We start from the raw sequence: 22,350 nt of genomic DNA on the forward strand, positions 1-22,350 counted from the left end.
ATACACACATATGTAGATATTGCATTTATATCACAACAGCGGACCACATGACAGCAAAGCATTAGACAGGAATGAAAAGGAAACTACATGTGCCACCTGCATCATGTAGTGTTGTTACTATCAAGGCATGTGTGTTTTGTTGCGTCACATGGGCCAGAGTAGGGCTGCTGACATTTACTCACCAGACCTATTGGCGAATGTATGTGTTGACAACCCAGTGTCTTGGCAGATTATGCGGGCTGTGGACATTATATAGGACAGCAACAAAACACACTGAACACATCCTGCAGCTAGCCACCCACAGATACCAACACATAGGGTATAGCTGCCAAACACACACACCTGCCATGCCTTGGAATCGAGCACCTATCTGTCTATTCCATCACACTACAGCATTACGCAGTAACAGAACACACTACCGAGATTTCAGCATCACAGCACTCCCAGAGGCATATTTCTAGGTGGGTGACATCATCAGCAAAGGCAAAGATGCTGATAGGGAGTGTACGGAGAGTGAGCTGTCTAAAAACATTATTCTGTCCCCAGGCAGCTGGTAACACACATGGCAGAGTTGGGATTAGAACATAGAACTGACTACCTGACTACCTTATCACACTACAGCATTACACAGTTACAGAACGTGCTACCGAGTTTATTGGATCACAACACTCCCAGAGGCAGACTTCTAGGTGGGTGACATCATCAGTAAAGGCAAAGATGCCGATTGGGAGTGTACGGAGAGTGAGCCGTCTAAAAACATTATTCTGTCTCCAGGTAGCTGGGAACACACACACACACGGCAGGGCTGGGATTAGAACATAGAACTTACTACCTTATCATACTACAGCATTACGCAGTTACAGAACGTGCTACCGAGTTTACTGGATCACAACACTCCTAGAGGCAGACTTCTAGGTGGGTGACATCATCAGTAAAGGCAAAGACGCCGATAGGGAGTGTACAGAGAGTGAGCTGTCTAAAAACATTATTCTGTCCCCAGGCAGCTGGAAACACACACACACACATGGCAGGGCTGGGATTAGAACATAGAACTTACTACCTGACTACCTTATCTCACTACAGCATTACGCAGTTACAGAACGCGCTACCGAGTTTACTGGATCACAACACTCCCAGAGGCAGACTTCTAGGTCGGTGACATCATCAGTAAAGGCAAAGATGCCGACAGAGTGAGCCGTCTAAAAACATTATTCTGTCCCCAGGCAGCTGGAAACACACACACACACACACACACACACACACACACACACACACACACACACACGCGGCAGGGCTGGGATTAGAACATAGAACTGACTACCTGACTATCTTATCACACTACAGCATTACGCCGTTACAGAACTCGCTACCGAGATTACTGGATCACAGCACTCTCAGAGGCACACTTCCAGGTGGGTGACATCATCAGCAAAGGCAAAGACACCGATAGAGATTGTATGGAGTGTGATCAGTCTTAAAGCATAACAGTGTCCCAAGGCAGACAGAGATGAACACATGGCAGTGGTGTGAGCAGGACAACTGGCTATCTACGGAGCAGTAGTACAACACTACATAGATACGAGATGCGCCACAGACAGTACACCTTTCAAGACAGTCAATATGACCATCTAGGAATGCAGACATCGACATGGATGCGGCAGTTATGGTGTAAATACCTGTGAACCACTGTGTTAAATTTAGGAATCCATCCTGAAGTGGGGTATGGCCATCTGATGCTTGGATGACCACTATCACTATACAGGATAACAATAGCCATGGCCATACACAGGGGCACACAACTGATACATGGTGTTACTGGGCATGCTCACACACATGCTCACACACTTAGTAGCAAAGGGCTGTCTTGTATGCACACAGATTCTAAACAGGGAAGGGCACAGTGTGTCGATAGTCATCATTGTTAGCATGAATGCTGTACGACATATGTCTGACACCGGTCATGTACACAACGTCTGCTGCTGTCCATCACCTTAGCTGTACCAATCCAAACCTGGCACACTGGTGTTGTCCTGGCAGGAGTGTGTACTTCGCACATGTAGTACCATACATAGACGAAGAACCTGAGACCAGGTAAACACCCTGACACCTACAGGATAACTGCATTGTATGTGTATGCCAAATAGTGCTAGATGTGTAGCGTTCATAATAATAGCTGCCAATCTAGATCCAACAATGGGGAATACTGACATCTGTGCAGTGAGGAACACCTGGCATAAGGCTCAGTCATGCACAATAGCACTACCACAGTATACCTCAGATACAGACATGTGTGCCATAAGACCGTTACGGACCACTGCAGGTGTTAGTGTCCCCATGTATATGAAGGCCACTCACATGTACTGACCAGTGCACTCTCAAAAGCCATCACACATATATCAGGTGCAGATCACAGTGGTAAATGCTGCACTGTAGTATGCAGCCCTCACACATCACCATGTCCTTGGACCAGCGACACACATCCATTACATTAGTACAACACCATGTTACTCATGACCAGTGTACTGTACTTAGCTGTACAGCAACTGTGCAGACTACCCATGTACTGACAGGGTTCCATCATGTGTTATGCAATGCGGTGATACCACTAATCATAACCAGGTCAGCTGTGCACATAACAGGGGCCCTGGGTCTTATACAGCTGCAACAGATAATTGTTGCTGTACACCATGCATCACACCCATGTTTGGATGTGACATACATGTAACCACTGTGGATATGTACATGTCCCCCCCCCACACACACACACACACATACACGCACACACACACACACACACACACACACACACACACACAAAACACATATGTACATAGCATAGCTAATGCTGTCCTTCATGCAGACACGTGGCTACAGTGATTGCACGCATGCACATGGAAGGTAGGTCCATGGCTGTTCAATGCTAACAGTACATAAGGTAGCAATGTTGACTGAGTTAACATTCCCTTTGTACTGGTTACCCGTGACAACTATCATAGCATACAACAGTCCATGTGTCATGTATGTCACATGTCCACCAATTGCAATGCATACAAACACGGCTACATGACAGGAATGTAGGACCTATACACATGTACATGTAGTGGTGTGAATTCAGCTGCAATGATGAGCAGTAGCTGATGCTTGCAGTTTATCTGTGTCTGACTACAACGTGCAGTTGCAATGCAGTCCCATCATTGACACCTGTATATGGTGAAATACTGACATAACGGTAAGATGTACATCAGGTATGGATGGATGTGTGTACATAAAGTGGTGGGCCACCTCTGCAGGTGGATGTTTGCTGGAGACAGCTCACAGGTGTGTCACATGCCATCCTACCAAAACATGTGCAAACAGTAGGCTATGTTTCCGGTAATTGAAGGTGTACATATACAACCTACAAAGCGGTCAGGGTGTCACTGACTATAAAGCAGTTGACACCTGTAACACTTAAGTCCTCTCGTGTTCATGTAGCAGCACACTTGCCGAAGGTAGCGTCGGTAAACATTGTAATGCGGGCAATCCTGCTGCATGTCTGTCAGACATATCAGAAGATAGCCGGTGTTTGTTTCACAGTACTGCCATGTGTGTTTGCCTGTGTGACCATATATGCCATGTATGGTGAGGAATACATCCCAATTGTTACCCACCCCTGTACACTGTTGTAGAGATCTGTACGTACTGCAGTGTAGACAGCAAGACATAGGCAGGGGTGGTGTGTGCATCACACTCGTCAGCTATTTGTATGTGCATGACATGTGGACTCCAGTGTGTGTATGTGTATGTATGTATGGCTGTCTGGTGCATGGAGTGAGGATGTATGCTACCATTGAGAACTGATAGGGCCCCAACCCCTCAAGGTGATGCAATCTACTACCCAGTTGATGTTGTCAGTCTTACACATTACTGACTACCTGTACATGTTCATTCTCTGTGTCACGTCATGTGGGTGCACCGTACTGTAATGGTGATTAGCACAGAGGCAGGGGTCCTCACCTCAACACTATCCAGTGTGTGTTACAGTGTCATTGACCCCGTGAGTGTGGGTGTGTTACTGTGTGTGTCTGTGTATGTCTGTGTGTGTTCACATACTGTAATATGACAGTGTTTTACTGCTACACAGTGAGTCCCCATGCTGTCAACTGGCCCCCACCCTTGACATCAGCTAGACCGCTGTGCAAACCCCCACACCATGTAGCTGTACCTGTGAAGTCACCTGGTATGAATGTCCCATCTCTAGCCACCGTAGCCTAGTACACAGCTCACATGCTCCTGGATCGGTAGATGTGTAGAGATGTATGGAATGTCAGCCTTACTAACAGTGAGGTAGAGGCTACGTATAGCATGCTGGTATTGCCATCCATGCCTGTGAGTACTCCACATGTACACATCTGTAACTGGAAACACTGGTGCTTAATGGCACATGCATTTAGACCTTATGGAGGGAAGCAGGGCATCCTTACCAACATGCTGTTACTGTTGTTACCAAGACACATACTGTGAACATAAAACAATGCATTCCAACTGCAAACACTGTCACGTACTGGCACATGCAATGAGACCTTAAGGAGGGAAGCAGGGCATCATTACCAACATGCTGTGACTGTCAGCAAGACACATACTGTGAACATAAAATAATGCAGTCTAATCCTGTACTACATGGTATGTCTGCTGCATGCCAACAGTACACAACAACTGTAATATACAACTATCTCACTAATCTGTTCACCCTGTGCATCAGACCATATGAGCATGTCCTTGCATCGATGGTGTGGATGACAGGGATGCGGCACAGGCATCATCATATGCACAGGGTGATAATGTTTGCCAGGGGCCTAGGCTGCACCAGTGGATGACATCATGTGTGTGGGTTAGGGCCTGTGATCCACTTGGGCATGTGTGGTTATTATGCATGAGGGTGTCGGTGCCCTATAGATGTTTCTGGTGTGTGTGTGTATGTGTGCACACAGTTCTGCCATGTATCCGGTCTACACAGGGGTATTGTTGACAGCTCCAGATTGTACAGATCAGGTTGTACAGCTCACTGTGTCCGTCCACAGCCACGTGACCTGTGCCTGCCAAGGGTTGCACGGGCACTACCAGACAGAGGTACAGAATGGGTACTGTCCGATGACACATGTCCACTGGAACTGTGTCCCCACTGGGACCATCCAGGGCCACATCCATGTGGCCTGCTGTGTCCTGGTGTGGACAGCGCAGCAGCAGCAGCTGCACTGCTGCTGCTACTGGCACTATGGGAGCGGGCATGTGAGGTGGCTCGTTCGCGTAGACCTGCACCAGGTGGTGTAGCTGGCCTACGTCCACGTGGCCTATGCCTCACTCCTACCAGATGTTCCAGCACAGACAGCTCACGTTCACGGATTGCCATGCCACGGTCAAGGATTCCAACCATGTCACCCAATCGCCTGTCCAAAACGTCAGCAATCTGCTGTTGAGCATTTGCCAATGCCTGGATGTTTTCATTCAAAGAATGGATAACAGCCCTCTGAAGCCTCTGCTCTTCTCTGTTCAGCCATTCAGCACATGCCTGTGCTGCCATTACAGTCTGAATCATGTGTCTGGTGACACCAGTGGCTGCGCTCTGTTGTGCAGGTGCATGTCAGCCAGGGGTCCACCTACGAGCAGCACTGGCTATATGCCTATGTGGCGCATCTGCGGTCAGTTCACTGACACCATGGTGTGACAACACACCCTCCGTGGCCACCACACGTTCCTGTTCTGAGCTGACACACGGTAACTGTCCTTCCTCTATGGCCACTGGTGATGGGGTATGTGTTGGCATAAGAACTGTGTGCGGGGAAGAGGGGGATATAGGTGGGATGGAAACCACAGGCACAGATTCAGCCCCTGACAACCCTGCCTGTACCTCAAGCATATGTTCATCACTGCTAGAGTCTGTGGGGACACTAACATCAGATGGACCGCAGGAGGGCAATGCACCTACATCACCTGTGAAGGCAAACAAAGACTGTACATTAAAATGGAGATGCACAGACACACACGCGCACAGACACACACATGCACAGACACACACATGCACAGACACACACGCACAGACACACACAGACAACCATGCATGTGATATGACAGAAGGCATGCAGCATGCATGTGATACAACAGACGGCATGCATCTCAGACATTAACAGTGTTAGTTAGATTACATCCCTGGGTTGCACACAACAGCAAGCATGTGTCATATCAGAAGCCATGCATTTCACACAATCATGGTAGTAAGCATGCATCCCTGTGATACACCATGTGGACCAGCACAGGTTAACAGTACACATGGCTGATGTGAGGCATATGTCCTTGACATTAACATGTAGTATGACATGTAATCTGCTGATGTGTGCAGTGACATGCATGCATGTTTGACACAATGGTATCCTGACACATGTACAGTGGTGTAATGGTGTCACATTGCACTGTTGACTGTATGCCCTACAGATCGAATGCACTTTTAGCAGATGTGTATGACCATTGAGGGTGGTATGAGGCATCTATATTGCTATACAGTGTGAAGCACAGACACAGTGCCATTGCATGGAATCTTGAGGCGTCTCTATTGCTATACAGTGTGGAATACACATACAGTGCATAGCCATGACTGCGTGCATACACAATACATACATACTGTGGATTGTGACCCACGTCGCTGAGGTGTATACACACTAAACCATGCTGTGTCATGTGTGACAGGTCACCGGACAACATACCTATGACAGCCCTGCACAACTGCTAACATGTCTTAGCTGCCAGTCAACCATGTCCACACATGGCAGACTGTTCAATACACCATGTTCCACATGACATGTATGTACCACACACACGAGGTGCACGGCTGACAGTGATGTCTGACAGCAGCAAGGGAAATGTACGGCATCTCTGGCCTGATGTGGTGTCTGTGTATGTATGTGGAAGCTGTACAGGTGACAACTTTCATGCTGTGACACAGTCATGATGTGCAACACATCGTATGTGGTCAAATTAAGTGACACCTCCACAAGCTGTGCACAGGCTGTTAGGATGTCCAGTGATCCACATCTACTATATAACCATTCAACAAAGGCTATAGATGGACTGTGTGTAAACAATGTGCAACAGGGTGTACACACATACATATCACATCTACTGTGTGTTACTATATGTCTCTGGCCATCCTCCATGGCCATGTGTGAACATGTGTTGGTCAGATGTCTGTGATGGCCATCTATGTCACCTGTCTGTGTTGTCCCATATGACATACACCCATAGATATCAGATACTCCAGTGTCCACAGGGTTATACAGACAAAGAGTTGTATGTTTGGTATGTGGGGTATGTTCTATTGGATAGCGTGACAATGTTGCAGCCAGACCACTACATGTTTGGGACATGTCAGCTGGCACATCACAATGTCTGCACTCATTGCAGGGGCACATTCCACAATGGTGGATCATGTGGGCTGCCCATATCCCAGCTCACTGTGTAGCACTGTTTGCGTACCCCACATGTATTGTTATGATGTATAGTACATATTCATACATTGAAAAATGCCTCCACCATTGTATGGACAGCTGTCCACACATCTATCAATGAGAGTTACTGTGAGGTCATGTTGTTGCTTCATTTTGTTTTTAGATATTGCACATGGGTAGCTAGTGTGATTGATGAATGCTGCGACCTGTATATCGTGACTGGACCATACATTATGTGTACATGTGTTAACTGGCCACATGGCGAATAGATCTGTCCATTCACATGCCTGATACTGATAACTGTCTCACCTGCAATGAACTGCTGTCTCTGCGGCATGCCAGAGGTACCTGCATAGGGGTGACACAGCGGTTAGATCATTATCCATGACTGTATGACAGCTACAGGGTGCACTTTGCATGTTAACACATTCGCCAGTACAATAGCATATACTACGGAGTACGCACATGTGTGCATACACAGGGTAGCATACTATAGTATGCGGCATGTGTGTAAACATACCTTGCATTTGATGTTACATTACATTGTGTACAGTGATACATGTGAATAAATGGGATATGATATTTCCATGTGCATTAGTGACTTACCAGGCAACTCCAGGCTCTGTGGTTGGGAGACACCCACCTCCACGATGGCAGCTACAGTTTGTGGATGCTGTTCTGATGGGGTCCCCAGGCTGGCCAATAGCTCCTCGGTAGGTGTGGGTGGGGGCTGGGTTTGTGGCCCACCACCTGCTCTACCTGTTACCCTGGCGATTGCATTGGCATGCTGTTTAGCATGTCGGATCAGGTCCATGCAATGTCTGCGCATCTGATGGTAGGTGCGGTTATGGCCACTCACATCATTGACCCTCCTGCGAAGTTCCTGCCACAGGTCATCACGCTGCTGGCCATGCTGTGGCAAATGGCTGAACAGTTCTTCATAGTTATCATGGAGGTATGGTATGAGTGCATCATCCTCCATGAGGCTATATGCCGGCAGTCATGATCGAGGCACTATCTGTAAGACATAATGATGGAGACAGGTCACAGCATCTCAGAGATGCACAGAGACACAGATGCACATTCATGCATATTACATTTAGTACTTATGAACAGTTGTCTTTGCAAATCATCATGACACTCACACGACTGACATGTTTGTTTCACACACATGTAACACCCAATGGGTATTGGATATTATCACCATATACGTGTGTCACCTCATTACATTGCTCATACTCCATGTGAATGCTGTCGTGATGTGGCCATGTCTGTTTGCCTGTACTGGTGTTCCTACCTATCAGCACATGCCTGGATGTGTGCACATGAATGCTGTTGACGTTGATGCTGTGTATATGTCACATATCATCACATACACTGCCTTCACGGACATGGGCAGTGACAATGCAGACATGTGTACAGAAACCTTTACAAGCATGTGTTTTGCCATATACATCTACACGGCACTGTACAACATTTCAACATCCTGCCATGTATCGCCGCTGTTGCACATGTGATACACATGGGACAATGGCTATCTGGATGGTATTCGCAGGGATGGTTATCAACTATAGCATGTATGGCCGGGATCATGTAGTATCCTGTATGCCCTGGGCCATGTATGGCCATAGGATGTCAGGCTTTCTAGCTGAATCCGACAGCCATGTTCCCGGCGACAGGTGAATCAGTGCCACATTACTGATCCAGACAGTCACTGATACATCTACCATGCAGTCATCGCACCATGTATGACAGAGATGACATGTACAGCTTTGCTGGACAGGGTTGCATGGTATGGCAGGAGTATGTCACATGTATGGCACAGGGATCTGTCCGGCATGTGGCGACCCTTGTACTAGGATGGTGGCTGTCCATGACGTATGTCTTTCAGATCAGGATATGTACGTGTAGTATGTCCAACATCACAGTGTTGCACATGTCTTTATGCAGGGTAGACAGCATGCTGCATAGTGGAAATGAGGATTGTGAAGGCTTGTGACGCCCATCCCAGCATGGCCAATACCCCTTAAAGGTGATATGTGATCCAATATTGGTCACGTGAGTGCTGAGTATGTCTGTCCAATGATCTCCATGCTCATGGATAGCACCCTGTCATGACTTAGGTTGCCTCTTATGACTACCTAATAGCCCTGGTGATGTCACTGGCTCAGGGAGGTAAATTGCACAGCACTATCCCTTACACACAGTTTCCATAATGTTGACCGCTGCTGAGGTGGTAGTTAATGGGTACACGGTTATTAACATAGCGGTGACAATGCAATAAGCTGCTGTCATATTGTGCACATATGTCACGCACCTCACCCACAAAGCCCATGCTGTATGTTATCCACAACACTGAGTCAGCTATTGCTCTTAGGTCATGGCCATTCACATTCTCACATATGCAGATGCCACCCATTTGTCTGTGTAGTATGGGCTACAATGACAGGGGAGTACACCACATTAACCCTGTTTACTATAGCTGCCACTGGTGTGCTATGCACATGTCACTCAGACACCTTTTGTAGTGTTGCTTCTGTGAACAGGCCACTGCTAGAATACTCCTGTGACATACGATGGTACATGTAGTATACTGAGTGTAGGTGGAACACAGTATGTGTGATGATGTCCTCTGACCTGTCACAGGTATGCTTTGCGGTGTGTATACATCAGTACTGTCATCTATATCTGTACTGCTAACAACATCTACAATGATTAAGGTTCATAGGCTTTCAGACCATACTCAGCAGGGTGATAGTGCTGTGCCTCCCATTATGAGTGGCGTCTCCACTTTGTGGGTTGTGATAACTGTTAGTGTGATCCATTCCATATTTTCGTAGATTGCCATGAACCTATGTTTTACATGGCAGTGTATGTGTTGAGCCAACTGTTTTGCCATATGTGTATTCTACGACCAGGGATTTGGACAGGTCACATGCAGCCAGAGTGTACCTTGTACCATCATAGTTATGGTTTCAGGGGCTCTGTCATGTTCATGGATATGTGATTGTGTACCTATTGGGGGGACAGTGAGCAGAAATTACCCGACACCCTATCTGTATTGCTTATGCATGCCCAGCACTTGTTCAGAACATGTACACACTTCATGAGCTACTAATTACTTTATCACTCAAACCTACTCATTTCCTACTGGTAAACACTGTTTGTCCTTACATTTCCAGCATGCTTGCAGTACAACAGCTGTTGTACACACTTACCTGACATATCTTGTGAGTACTGGTTGACTAGACAGGCATGTCCAAATGTCAATTACCAGTGTTATTGCCTGTCTATATGATGACTGTGGGCAGCATGTGGCAATATAGCAATCGGCTCATGTACACAGTCAATGCTCACCTCCTAACATACGACACTGCAGCCTGTGGGAGATGCACATATGAAGCCATGCTGGAGGTAATGCTCTCTCCAACACAGACTTACCCTGACAGTCATGCGGGGATGTTAAACATTTGCAGCACACACCACTCATCACATAGTCTCATTAGATCTCCACCACCACAGGCCACACATAGTAAGAGTACAACATTTGCGGAGCCTCACCATACTACTCTATGTAGGCAACAGAGGCAGCTCCCATCACCAAACACAACACCAATTGCTTATAGGCCACAGACTCATGTGTGCCCATTCAACTACAGCCAATAGGGTGTTATAACATACACAACACACTAGTCATAGGTGACTCTGTAGGCAGTCACACTGAAGTCCCACTCAGCAGGCCACACAAGGTGATAGTCACTGACATCTGGCTGTCGGGTAACAGGATCCACAACGTGAGCTATGCACTCAGGTCACTCCTCAACAGGTACAATATGGCTGTCATTCTCCACGTTAGTGTGAATGCCCTGAGATGTAACTTCCTGGACTACATGTACAGGTACATGCAATAGCTCTCTGATCTTGTAGCCCAGGCAGGTATTGCCCTAGCTCTGAGAAGCATTCTGCGTTAGTCCAGACTGATGACACAGTGGAACAACGGAATTACTCACGTCAACAGTTGCCTATGCATCTGGTGTCATTCCAAGGGTATCTAGTATCTGTCTGCTTTGACTGACATGGTCGACAAACCTCAATGCTTTACCACAGATGGCCTGCACCTGTCAGCCCTGGGATTATGGGTAACATCTTAGGCTCTTGCTGCTCCTATACTGCCTGTTTTAGACACATTTCAGACACATATTCACCACCTAACAAGTACAAGCAAGCAAAACCTGAGGGTATTGTTACTCAATGCTTGACATCTCCATCTAAAACACACTCATCTGAGGCACTCCTTATAATGGACCACTTTGATGTCTCTGCAGTGACCGTGACCTGCTTCTAGACTCCGGAGAACACCCCTGCACTGACAGGCTATTACACGGACCACACCTTTCAGTCATGTAACCAGGACCACAACACCCACGGCAGAGGTGTGTCCATATGTCACAAGGATGTACACACCTCCATGCTGGTGGCTTAGCACAATGCATCAGAGGCAATCCAAGTGCAACTAACTGTGGCCAGAACTGCTGTACAAATTGTAGCTTGCTACGGATTCCACAACATACCCCATGGTTAACATCCCTCATTTCTTGGTGTACTGAAAAGTAGGGTTCATACAGGAACTACTGATGTGACACTGACACTACCACACACCTAACTGTGATACCTACTCATGTACCGACACATTAGGCCAACACCGTCGTGGGTTGATAAACTCCATTCCTCTGGGTCAACATATACACACCACCACCAAGGCCAACAATATTGTAGACCTGGACATTACCAACATGTGTGACTGGTGTAACACACCTGGGGTATCCTCTCGTTGGTCAGTTCCGAACGTATGCTAATCACCCTTATTATCCACATCACAGCACCACACCCTTCACAGAAAACACAGTACAATATTTCTACAGAGCCAACTTCATGCTTTGTATGACAGGAGTAGTAAACGCCATGACACCCATGCAGATGGACAATATAGTTACAAACGCAAAAACATTCCCAACTGCACTTCATTAGCACTTACACGACTATATGGATCATGCTATCCCACACAGAGCCATGGCAGTACCCACCACATAACGAACGCCCCTCTGGGGGTCCACTGCCATGGACATACTGCACGACAGGAGGAGATAGTTGCAAAGTAGGGTACACTCCCAGGGGTGGGGTAGCTCCCTAGTCAGCCTCAGTTGGATTCTGGGATCCCTTCTTACATCCTCCAACACTAGCTACATCAACATTACTGCGACACATTCAAAGGACTACCACTAAGCATTATGGAGGTATGTCAATACTCTCGATGGCAATACCCACATCTGCTCTGACATACATTGGTTAGGCAGACACATTACAGAACTGACTGATATTGGCAACAACCTGGCAGCTAACTTTACACCCCTCTCACACCCTAATGGGCCCACATCTATACAGGATCAATGCAGAGTCCCTGCGGTCACAACTACGCCATTCAGACCTGCTCTCTCTAAAGCCTGGAACACACACTCCATGTGACCATCCTATATCCCAGGCTGCGTTTTACACAAACCTCAGAATGACAAGAATCCCCACTAGGGCACCAGATTCACTAGTAGCCTTGTATCAGACATTGTGGACCCTGCCTGGTGCACAGCAACAGTTATCACACTCCACAGAGGTGGCGCCACAATGGACTAGAGGAACTATTGCCCTATACACCTGACTAGACTGTTCTGCTAGGCTATTGAGAACATCATCATAGAAGTCCTTCACAGAGACATTGTTGGCCTCCACACCTTTGATACCACCCAGGTTGGATTTGTTAGGTCCACAACATGGCTCCTAAACCTGGTGGAGTCCTGCGAGACAGTTACCAAGATCATAGATGATGGTATGGGGGTCCACACAGCCTACCTTGTCCTCTCATTGGCTTTCAACACTGTTCACCATTCTGGTATTGTCACTATACACATCCACCTGCACAGCGACCCATACATCCTGGGATGTTATGCACAGTGACTCCCGGACAGGACACACACAGTGAGGGTAGCATACCACGGTTCCTACTGTACATCACTTACAATTGGCATACCCCGGTCCTCAGTCATGGGGACCCTCATGTTCGTTATGTACTTCCCTGAGGTACAGTCCAGCACAGAAAGACTTTCCCTGAATAGGTTTCCAGCCGACTGCAAACTAGGGGCCATGATTGATTCACCAGCTAATATACACACCCTCCATATGGATATCACTGTGATGGACACCTGCCGTCGGTAACATGGCCTCAAGCAGCATGGCAGACGGTGCATAGACATACCCTTTGGATTACAACAATCACCCTGTGACTGTCACATAGGTGGTGGTCCCCTACATACATGAGACATTATAAGGGATCATACTACACACATAGATAGCACCCACTCCTTTGATAACCTATTGCCAAGAGGGCATGGATATCCTTCTACATGGCCACCATAACCTGTACTGGTTTGTAGCTGGAACAAAGCCTGCCATTGTACCTCTATACTCCTGACTTATGAAACACATTCACGGGCACAACACCCCCTTTGGGGTGTACCTTACGGGACAGCAATGGCTTTAAATATCACAACATTAACACACCAACAGTATTACTCACCTCCAAAGGATGACGTATGCAGCACAACTACTGGAACACCAACTGTAGTCGTTTGCATACTCAGAGGTGACCTCTGCTGAACATACAAGGCCCATGAACACACCAATATTGATGGATATGCTCCACACAAGCAACATAAGCAAAGGCCACTAAGAGCGACATGCTCTGGGATATGTACCCAAATGCTACAATGAGTAGCACGTGCTGGAGGGATACATTCCTGAAACAGACACTCACCATGCTTTGGAACATGATTCCTATGTACATCAGACAGGGACTCTCACTAGCACTCTTCATGAGGTACCTCGATGGGTAGATGGGGGACAAACATGTACGCCAGGGATTACTGCAGTGGCTGTACTGTACACAGGTGCAGGAAACAAATGGCTGTGCTGTTCAAAGGCACAGGACAGTAACCTAGGGAGGTACCGCTAGTGACAACACTGTATTAGGGCTTACAAATGGACTTGGCCAGACAGCATAGTACCTAACTGTGAATCTATGACGCTATTACATGTCCTTTGTGCATGGATAATTGAGTAGCTCTTCCATTTCCATTAGCTATCATGCTGTTACACTGTCTGGTGACTACAAGACATATGTATCCTGTTAATGTGTATTGTACAGTCCAATACACATACCTTATGTTTGCATAATATACCACTCATGCTATGTAAAATATTTGACTTATCTACCTACAATACTGTACACATATTTGAACCCATATCCCATGATGCAAAGCATAATTGCACAGCAGGACCACTTTAGGCATGTTATTCTCATTATACGCCCATACATATGCCTACTGTTACTGTATATCGACATACGCTATACCCTGTTATGGCACATACTTGTTGGACATACCCTGCCACCAACAGCGGCTGGAGTGGAATTGTTATGTTTAAAGCCCTTATGTAGCATCCCTTGTGGTGTCTGAGGTGTTTACCTTGTGGCTCACAGCAGTACACACAATTTCTACAAGCGTTACTATGCTCAACAAGACATCACTACATAATACCTTTTCCCACTGTCTGCATTGTGTACACTTTCATTTATACAGAACAGGCACTACATATACTAACATACTGAGTGTTCTACATACCATCTTAGTGGTCCGAGTATACAATACTATCTGTGTTACACCTTTCCTCTTTAAACGATTCAATGGTATGAGCATACGGTTTGAATGTATGGCAAGCCATCGTTTTATACGTGGAAACCTGTAACATGTGGTATCCTGCCACCAATTGGTGTTCCGGAGTAAATTATTACATGCACATCAGCTGTGCAGCTACTCCATTGGCCAATTACAATGGCAACAGTGGTGTATAATTGAATACTCCACTTGGGCATTGTCCTTTTGCCCTACCTTCGAGGGAGACGGTCTGGATGTACTGTATTGTGATGAATTGCAACAGCTATATGGAGAGACCCAGATACTTTGCAAACATGTCCCCCGTGGATTGTGTGTGACGGCTAGAGTAAATAGTTCTACATGTGAGTGTAGCTGTTATCTCAACCGTCTGATACGAGACTATTGCAAATGAAACCTGTAACATCGGTGTCTGTTCCATTGTACAACAGCAATGATTTCACATGGTGCCATTACAAGTGTGTCTCTCACAAGGTATGTTAACACTTCTGCAGATGTCATTGAGTGAGTGGATGTTTGTGATGTTATTACAGTCTGTATTGCAATTGTTTCGGGTGTGGGGCAGATGTAGGTGGGTGTACATAGCAGATAAAGGTTTGTGGGGACTGCATTTATACATATTCCATATGTGTGTGGGGGCCCCTTCCCTAATTGAAGACCTATAATTTAGTAGCCTAATACTATGGTTATTGCAAGCTTAGTCATTAAACCATTGTTAATTGGTTCCTACATAGCATGCAGGTGATGTTGATCCTTCAATCCCTCCCAAATACATCGATATGTACTGAACTGTTGCTACATGAAAGCTGTCTTGTGTAGTTCTGTCACAAGTATTTGCACTCATTGCTGTTTTGTTGTTGACTCCTCCTCTTTGTCTTGGGTTGCCACCTTTTCAATTGGCCATATTGGGACATTTGCTGGGCACACATCAGGGTTTAGAGGCCGACACAAACACTGTCAGTACAAAGGATAGAACTTACTTTTGCCCTACATTGAACCTTTTAGTCTTGTAGAACTTTAGCTGCTTATTATGTTTCTTGTACAATTTACATATTTCAGAGACGGACATAACTATTTCATGCAACTATTACTTAATATATTGGACATCACTATGTCCTACAATCACGGTACATTTGCCCTTTTTAATATTTGTTGTCAGGACACACCTGCCCAAAGAGGGACTGTCCCTCTCAAAGTGGAACAGGTGGTAACCGTATCTTAAGGCCGGATATGACCACAACTACTGTAATAATCTACCTCTGAGTTTGCACGAACAGACCCACAATGCAAACACACACACACACACACACACACACACACACACACACACACACACACACACACACACACACACACACACACACACACAGACACACACACACACATTACAGTCCCACGGAAACACACTCTGCACTCTCAACCCGAACTTACACACACTACAGCAATCGGAACCACACTTATACACAGTACCTACCTGGACTGCAGCACTGGCGACGATAACTAAATGTCCCTTGACATCATGATAATATTACTCACGGTTATACTGTTCAGGTACTGCGATCTTTCGGTCTTTCAGCCTCGTGATTACGCGTGTCGGTATGTAAAGTATTCGGTAGTTGGCAGTATCCTATTCATCTGTACCTCCATGGTTGTGTCCATGTCGTTAACCTGTCTTTATATTCGCAGATATATGTATTTCCGTATATATCGACATACATCTCTCTATCACCCTTTCTATACCTATTATATATATATATATATATATATATATATATATATATATATATATATATATATATATATTTATAGACAGGGAGAAGGGGAGAGAGTGTACACACCTTTCGTTGGGTACATGGCGGTGTATTCTGTTTGCTGAACCCCACACTTTTGTGTTCTAACCTGTCACAATACACACCTACCATTGATACATCTCGGGTAGCTTGGTGGTTGGTGAGTGTGTACATGGTTGCGTGTTCTACTCCTGCCAGTGGTCGTTTTACCTCTCAGAGCAGGCACTGTTAGTACATGACTGAATAATGCTGGTTTCACCTGTTTTGGACATCCTTGACCATGATCTGCGTGGAATTCTGCTAAGCTTAAACCTATTTTGCGCATATCTGTGTAGTCCTGTTTAAACAATGCTTACCGTCACTTGCCGCCGCATTAACCCGCTAACATGTGCTTACACATGCTCTAATGACCTACATCCAACATCCATTATTCGTGCCATCGGGATTAAGTTACGGACCTTGCATGATGTGGAACCGGGTACATACACGACACAGTCAGTGACTTTACCACTTTGTTATCTGTTGTTTGTACAGGTGTTAATGGTGTTTTGTATGTGGACTGTACTACGGCTGTTCCTCCATACTGCAGTCAAATGTGTAACTCAGTTTGTTTACATATGGATGATACCACTTCATGGTATGCCCAAGTGATGTTTAATGGATGTGCTCCAGCACTGGGAATCTATGTCAGAGTGAGCCACACACTGTCATGTTCTACACCTTGACACAACCATAACTGGAGAATGCTGGGGTGGCGGATACCTGTCATGGGTACTCCCCATGCTTTGGCACTAGATCCCTACTTACATTATATGGAGGCCCTCATTAACACACCGGGGAATCCATGCAGAGTAGGTGGGGAACAGTGGTTACACATGTGGATCCAGATATTGGCTCTGCTCCACAGAGGGACAGTTGGTTGACCGATGGGGTGGCGATAGCAGACACATTTTGCCTAGGCTGTTGCATAGCCTCTGACAATCGGGCATGTACCTACCAATGTACCTAGGCATCTATACATACAGTATCAGTATATGCTGTTAGCTTCGTTTACTGTTCAGGTGTTGACTTTCCTTGTTTCAATAGCTGTAGTGTGTGCAATAGTTGAGGGCTACCTATGTAGGATTCACACAGTAGGCCACCTATACATTACAATTTGCAGGTGGTCGTGTGTGTGTTCCATCCATTTTACTGTGTGTGCAAGTGGAGAAGTGCGTCAGTCCATAGGGGCCTACACTGTCAGTGTATGTGCTATACATTCCCTCTTTGCCAAGGTGTGGGCATATTGGGCATGCCTCCGTCTGCCTACTGCGGCTGGCACAGGTTGTTCATGGTCTGAATCCCTCTGTGCCTGTGATGGCCTTGGCAATTGTGGTGGGCTGTGAGGGCCTTCACCATTATGTCCCTGCTGCAGCTGTTTCCACAGGATCATATTATGTAGCATGGCACATACTATGAAGATGTGGGCACACGTGCCTGGAGAGTACTGCAAGGCTCCACCAGATATGTCCAAGCAACAGAGCCGTGATTTCAGCATCCCAAACACATGCTCTATAATGATTCTGGTTTGTGCGTGTGCCTCATTATGGCATTCTTGCATGGGTGTGTGTGCATTTCTGATGGGAGTCATCATCCACAGCTCCAGTGCATAGCCAGCATCCCCCACAAGGTGGCCATATGGGATGTCCCCCCTGACAAATACCTGATACAGCTGTGAGGCATGCCAGATGTGGGAGCCATGGTAGCTTCCAGGGCTGCCAGCACACACATCCATGATAATGCCCTGGGCATTGCACACGACCTGGCAGTTGATGGAGTGGTATCCCTTGTGGTTTATGTAGCACCTACCATGGTCTCCGGGTGGTGACTTGATATGTATGTGCGTGCAGTCTATTGCACCCAGTACCTCTGGATACTGTGCCACATGGTGGAAGAGATGCATATTGCTGGCCAACTCCTCCTGAGTTCGGGGAAAGTATATATGCTCACTGGCATGTGGTAACATGGCATCCAGGAACTGGTGGAGTACCCTGGATGCTGATGCCTGTGAGATCCCCATAATATCTCCAGTTGGCCTTTGAAAGGTACCTGTGGCTAGTATTCTCAGGCTTACACATACCTTCGTGTCCACTGGGATGGGTTCCCCTCTGTTGTTTCTGGCTGTCAGGCGTGGCTGGCACAGCTCAACTATTTGCTGTATGATGTCCCTGTCCACCCTGTAACGCTCTACTATCTCCAGATCATGTAGCCCCTGGTAGGTTACCCTTGGTCTGAACACTCTTCTCCTCCACCGGGGCCTGAGGTGGTTGTCAGCATCATCCTCCACAACACCTTCAGTCTCCAACACATGCTGATGAATCACAGCTATGGCAGCTCCAAACATGTACACTGTAAAAGTTCCCCGTCTGTTTACACCGATGGTGCAGTGTTTGGGAATACACGTGTGTGTGAGGTGCCTTCACACTTTATACTATTGTGCTTTGAACACTGATGATGTCATAGGGTGTGTATGTACATTAGGAGCTGCAGGGTATCTTGTGTTTTACCATGGATACTGCTATTGTGCTGCCTTTGGTGTTACATTACATTTAGCTGCCGTGGATTACCTCTTTCCCTTGCCTCCACTTTTCTTAACGATTCCCCTCCCATTGTCTGGCATGCATCCAGCAGCCTGCTTTCTTGTTTTGTACTTTCCCGAACCAGGATTTTCTTGCCAAATGTGTTCTATTGCCAATCTACTGCAGGTTTGCTTTGCTCGGCGGTTACAGTTCTCTTTTCTTTGCAATCCGACACCTCCCCTATCCTGTTCTGCAGGTTGCTGCTAGCAGCCTTGTTAGCTGGCATCAATTGCCCATTGTGAGGTAATAGGTGTTAATTGCTGGGTTGTACTCCAATTACCCTACTGTAGCATTTCCTTATTGCCTTCCCCTAAACTTCCTTTTTGGGCTGTGGTGCGCAGCGCGTGTGTCCGCTTACCGGGATTCGGGCACGTTTTCAACCACGTACACATGTGCTTTTGGGCACCATGTGTGCTCTCAGCTGAGCAAAGCTATACCTACATCCACTCCCCTGTCCTGCGGCTTTGCTTAGCAACGGGCAGCCCGGATTTGCATTGCTCCAATGTGGCACACCCCACTGCTGATGTCATGTATTCCTACAGACCACTCCTCGGTGTTGTAGCGCTTCGCCGTATTGTACATCCTTAGGCTGGCGGGACATTTGCGATTCACTATTACTTGCCTCATTTGCATGGCATTGGCTACTAATTCATAGTTACTGTGCCAAACAATGTCACAGGCCCTTAGCAACCCTTACAGCTTTGTTGTGATGTAGCATGCATACCATTGACTATTATGGTGAAATCATGATTTGTGTTACATTGCTATTTTATGACATTTGTATATATTTTCCTTGTGTTCCCGTTTGCGGACACATGCCCTACGGTTGTCCTTTGCGTTACTTTGGCCATGACATTAAATGTTATTTTGTATGTGTTGTGCATCTTTTCTTATGCCATTAGCTGTATATTTAGCGATTGGCATATGTTAACTTTGTTATACATGAGTCTGGTCCGCTTTCGTGGCTACAATTTTCTGTTTGTCAACATGTAAACCATTTTTTTTTTTTACATTTCTGTAGGCTTACGCTACGCCACTTCATGAATCACTATGTACCTTCATTTGCATGCTGCAGTACGGCACATGGGGTGATTTACATACCTATGCCGGGAGCTGCGCAGATATGGCGTACGCCAGTAGTGCACGTGGAATTGGATCGTACCTGAATCGCTCAGCGGCCATATTTGGCGTTATACCACCTACACTACGCTTGTGCCTAGCGCAAGCTTCATGAATCCCGGGGAGGGTCTATATCAGCATATCGAATGCTGACAACGCAGAATGCAATTTAATTGAACTAAAATGTTCGAAATCTCAGAAGAGCGAACTGATGGAACATCGATTTCTTTCCCAGGGAAAGAAATCGGTGTTCTGTCAGTTCGCTCTTCTGAGATTTGGAACATTTCAGTTCGATTAAATTAAATTTGGCATTTTCAACTTTCGAAATGCTGATAGGAACCCATCTGACAACATGGCACACCTCCAAAATATTACTCAGGAAGTTTTAACAGCCACTGAAACATGGCCTTGTAGCTCACAACTTATGCTAAACCCCAAAAAGACCAAGCTACTACTATTTTCCCCATATCCCTCTCTCATGAAAAAACAAAATTCTCTTGACAATACAACCATTGAAGTCACTTCTCATAGCAAATTATTAGGGGTGATAATGAATGATAAGTTTACATTTGACCTGCAAAACAAAATTGCATAAGAAAACCTGATCAAAAACTAGGGATGCTTTATAGAGCCAAACACTTTCTCACTGACACAACTAAAACTACACTTGCCACTACTTGCCTCCTCCTCCTCCTCACTATTCTTTACGGTGCTCCCACCCTTACTAACTTTTAGGCATCACAAAAATTAAAACTTGAAAAATGCTTTAACAAAGGTGCTAAATTTGCAGCACACACCCCTTTCAGAACCCCAAACTGTATAGTACTGAAAAGCCTAAATTGGTTAGAACTGCCTCATCAACTAACATATGCACAATGTCTTACCATGTATAAAATTATTCAGCATCCATCTGCTTGTCCAGCATTAAAAAACATTCTACACAACTATGTTCCCAGTCGGTCATTGTGATCCTGTCTGTCTGGAAACATATCAAATCTGCTGGGCATTGTCTTGTACTCGTACAAGGTAGCAAAAGCCTACCACTCTCTACCTGTATCCATCAGTTCAATTCCCTCCCTCCAATGTTTCAAAACCACTCTGAAAGACTTTATAGCTAAAATCTGTCTCTGTTCCTGCTCAAAACCAGGATAACATATATCCCTAAATGTGAACAAGTACCTTTTCATTCCTTATACCTCCTTATTCTCCCTTCTTCACTTACTGCTATCTAATTCTCTTCCCAACTTTCTCTCTAAATATACCACAAGCCTGTTTTCTCTTACTTCATATTTCAATTCCTGTTTGTATTAGACTAGCTGACTTTTAATTTCTCTACAAACTGTTTAAAATTTCTATAAATATTAAATGATTATTGTGACGCCATTGCACTGGCCCAACAATCAAGGAGCCTCAATCCTCACCACTAACACCAGTGAGGGGCGTCCATTTAGGGAAAGGATAATAAATACGTACACAGTAAAGTACAATTTTCCTTAAGAGCACACAGAGATCACAGTCAGTCTGGGGCTGGTTTCTCCTTTTTATCTCCAGGTCCTCAATAAAACTC

At 45.9% G+C, this 22,350-nt stretch overlaps 1 protein-coding gene across 1 annotated transcript in view; it reads right to left on the reverse strand.

Moving 5' to 3' along the window:
- Positions 1-22,350, reverse strand: part of MYOT (myotilin) — a 1,852,166-nt gene that overhangs the window by 934,588 nt on the left and 895,228 nt on the right. The gene's annotated exons all lie outside the window — the stretch shown is intronic.

Source organism: Protopterus annectens, chromosome 4.part0 (genome assembly GCF_019279795.1).
Source record: "Protopterus annectens isolate FY-2018-M chromosome 4.part0, PAN1.0, whole genome shotgun sequence".
In the NCBI taxonomy this organism is placed as follows: domain Eukaryota; kingdom Metazoa; phylum Chordata; order Ceratodontiformes; family Protopteridae; genus Protopterus; species Protopterus annectens.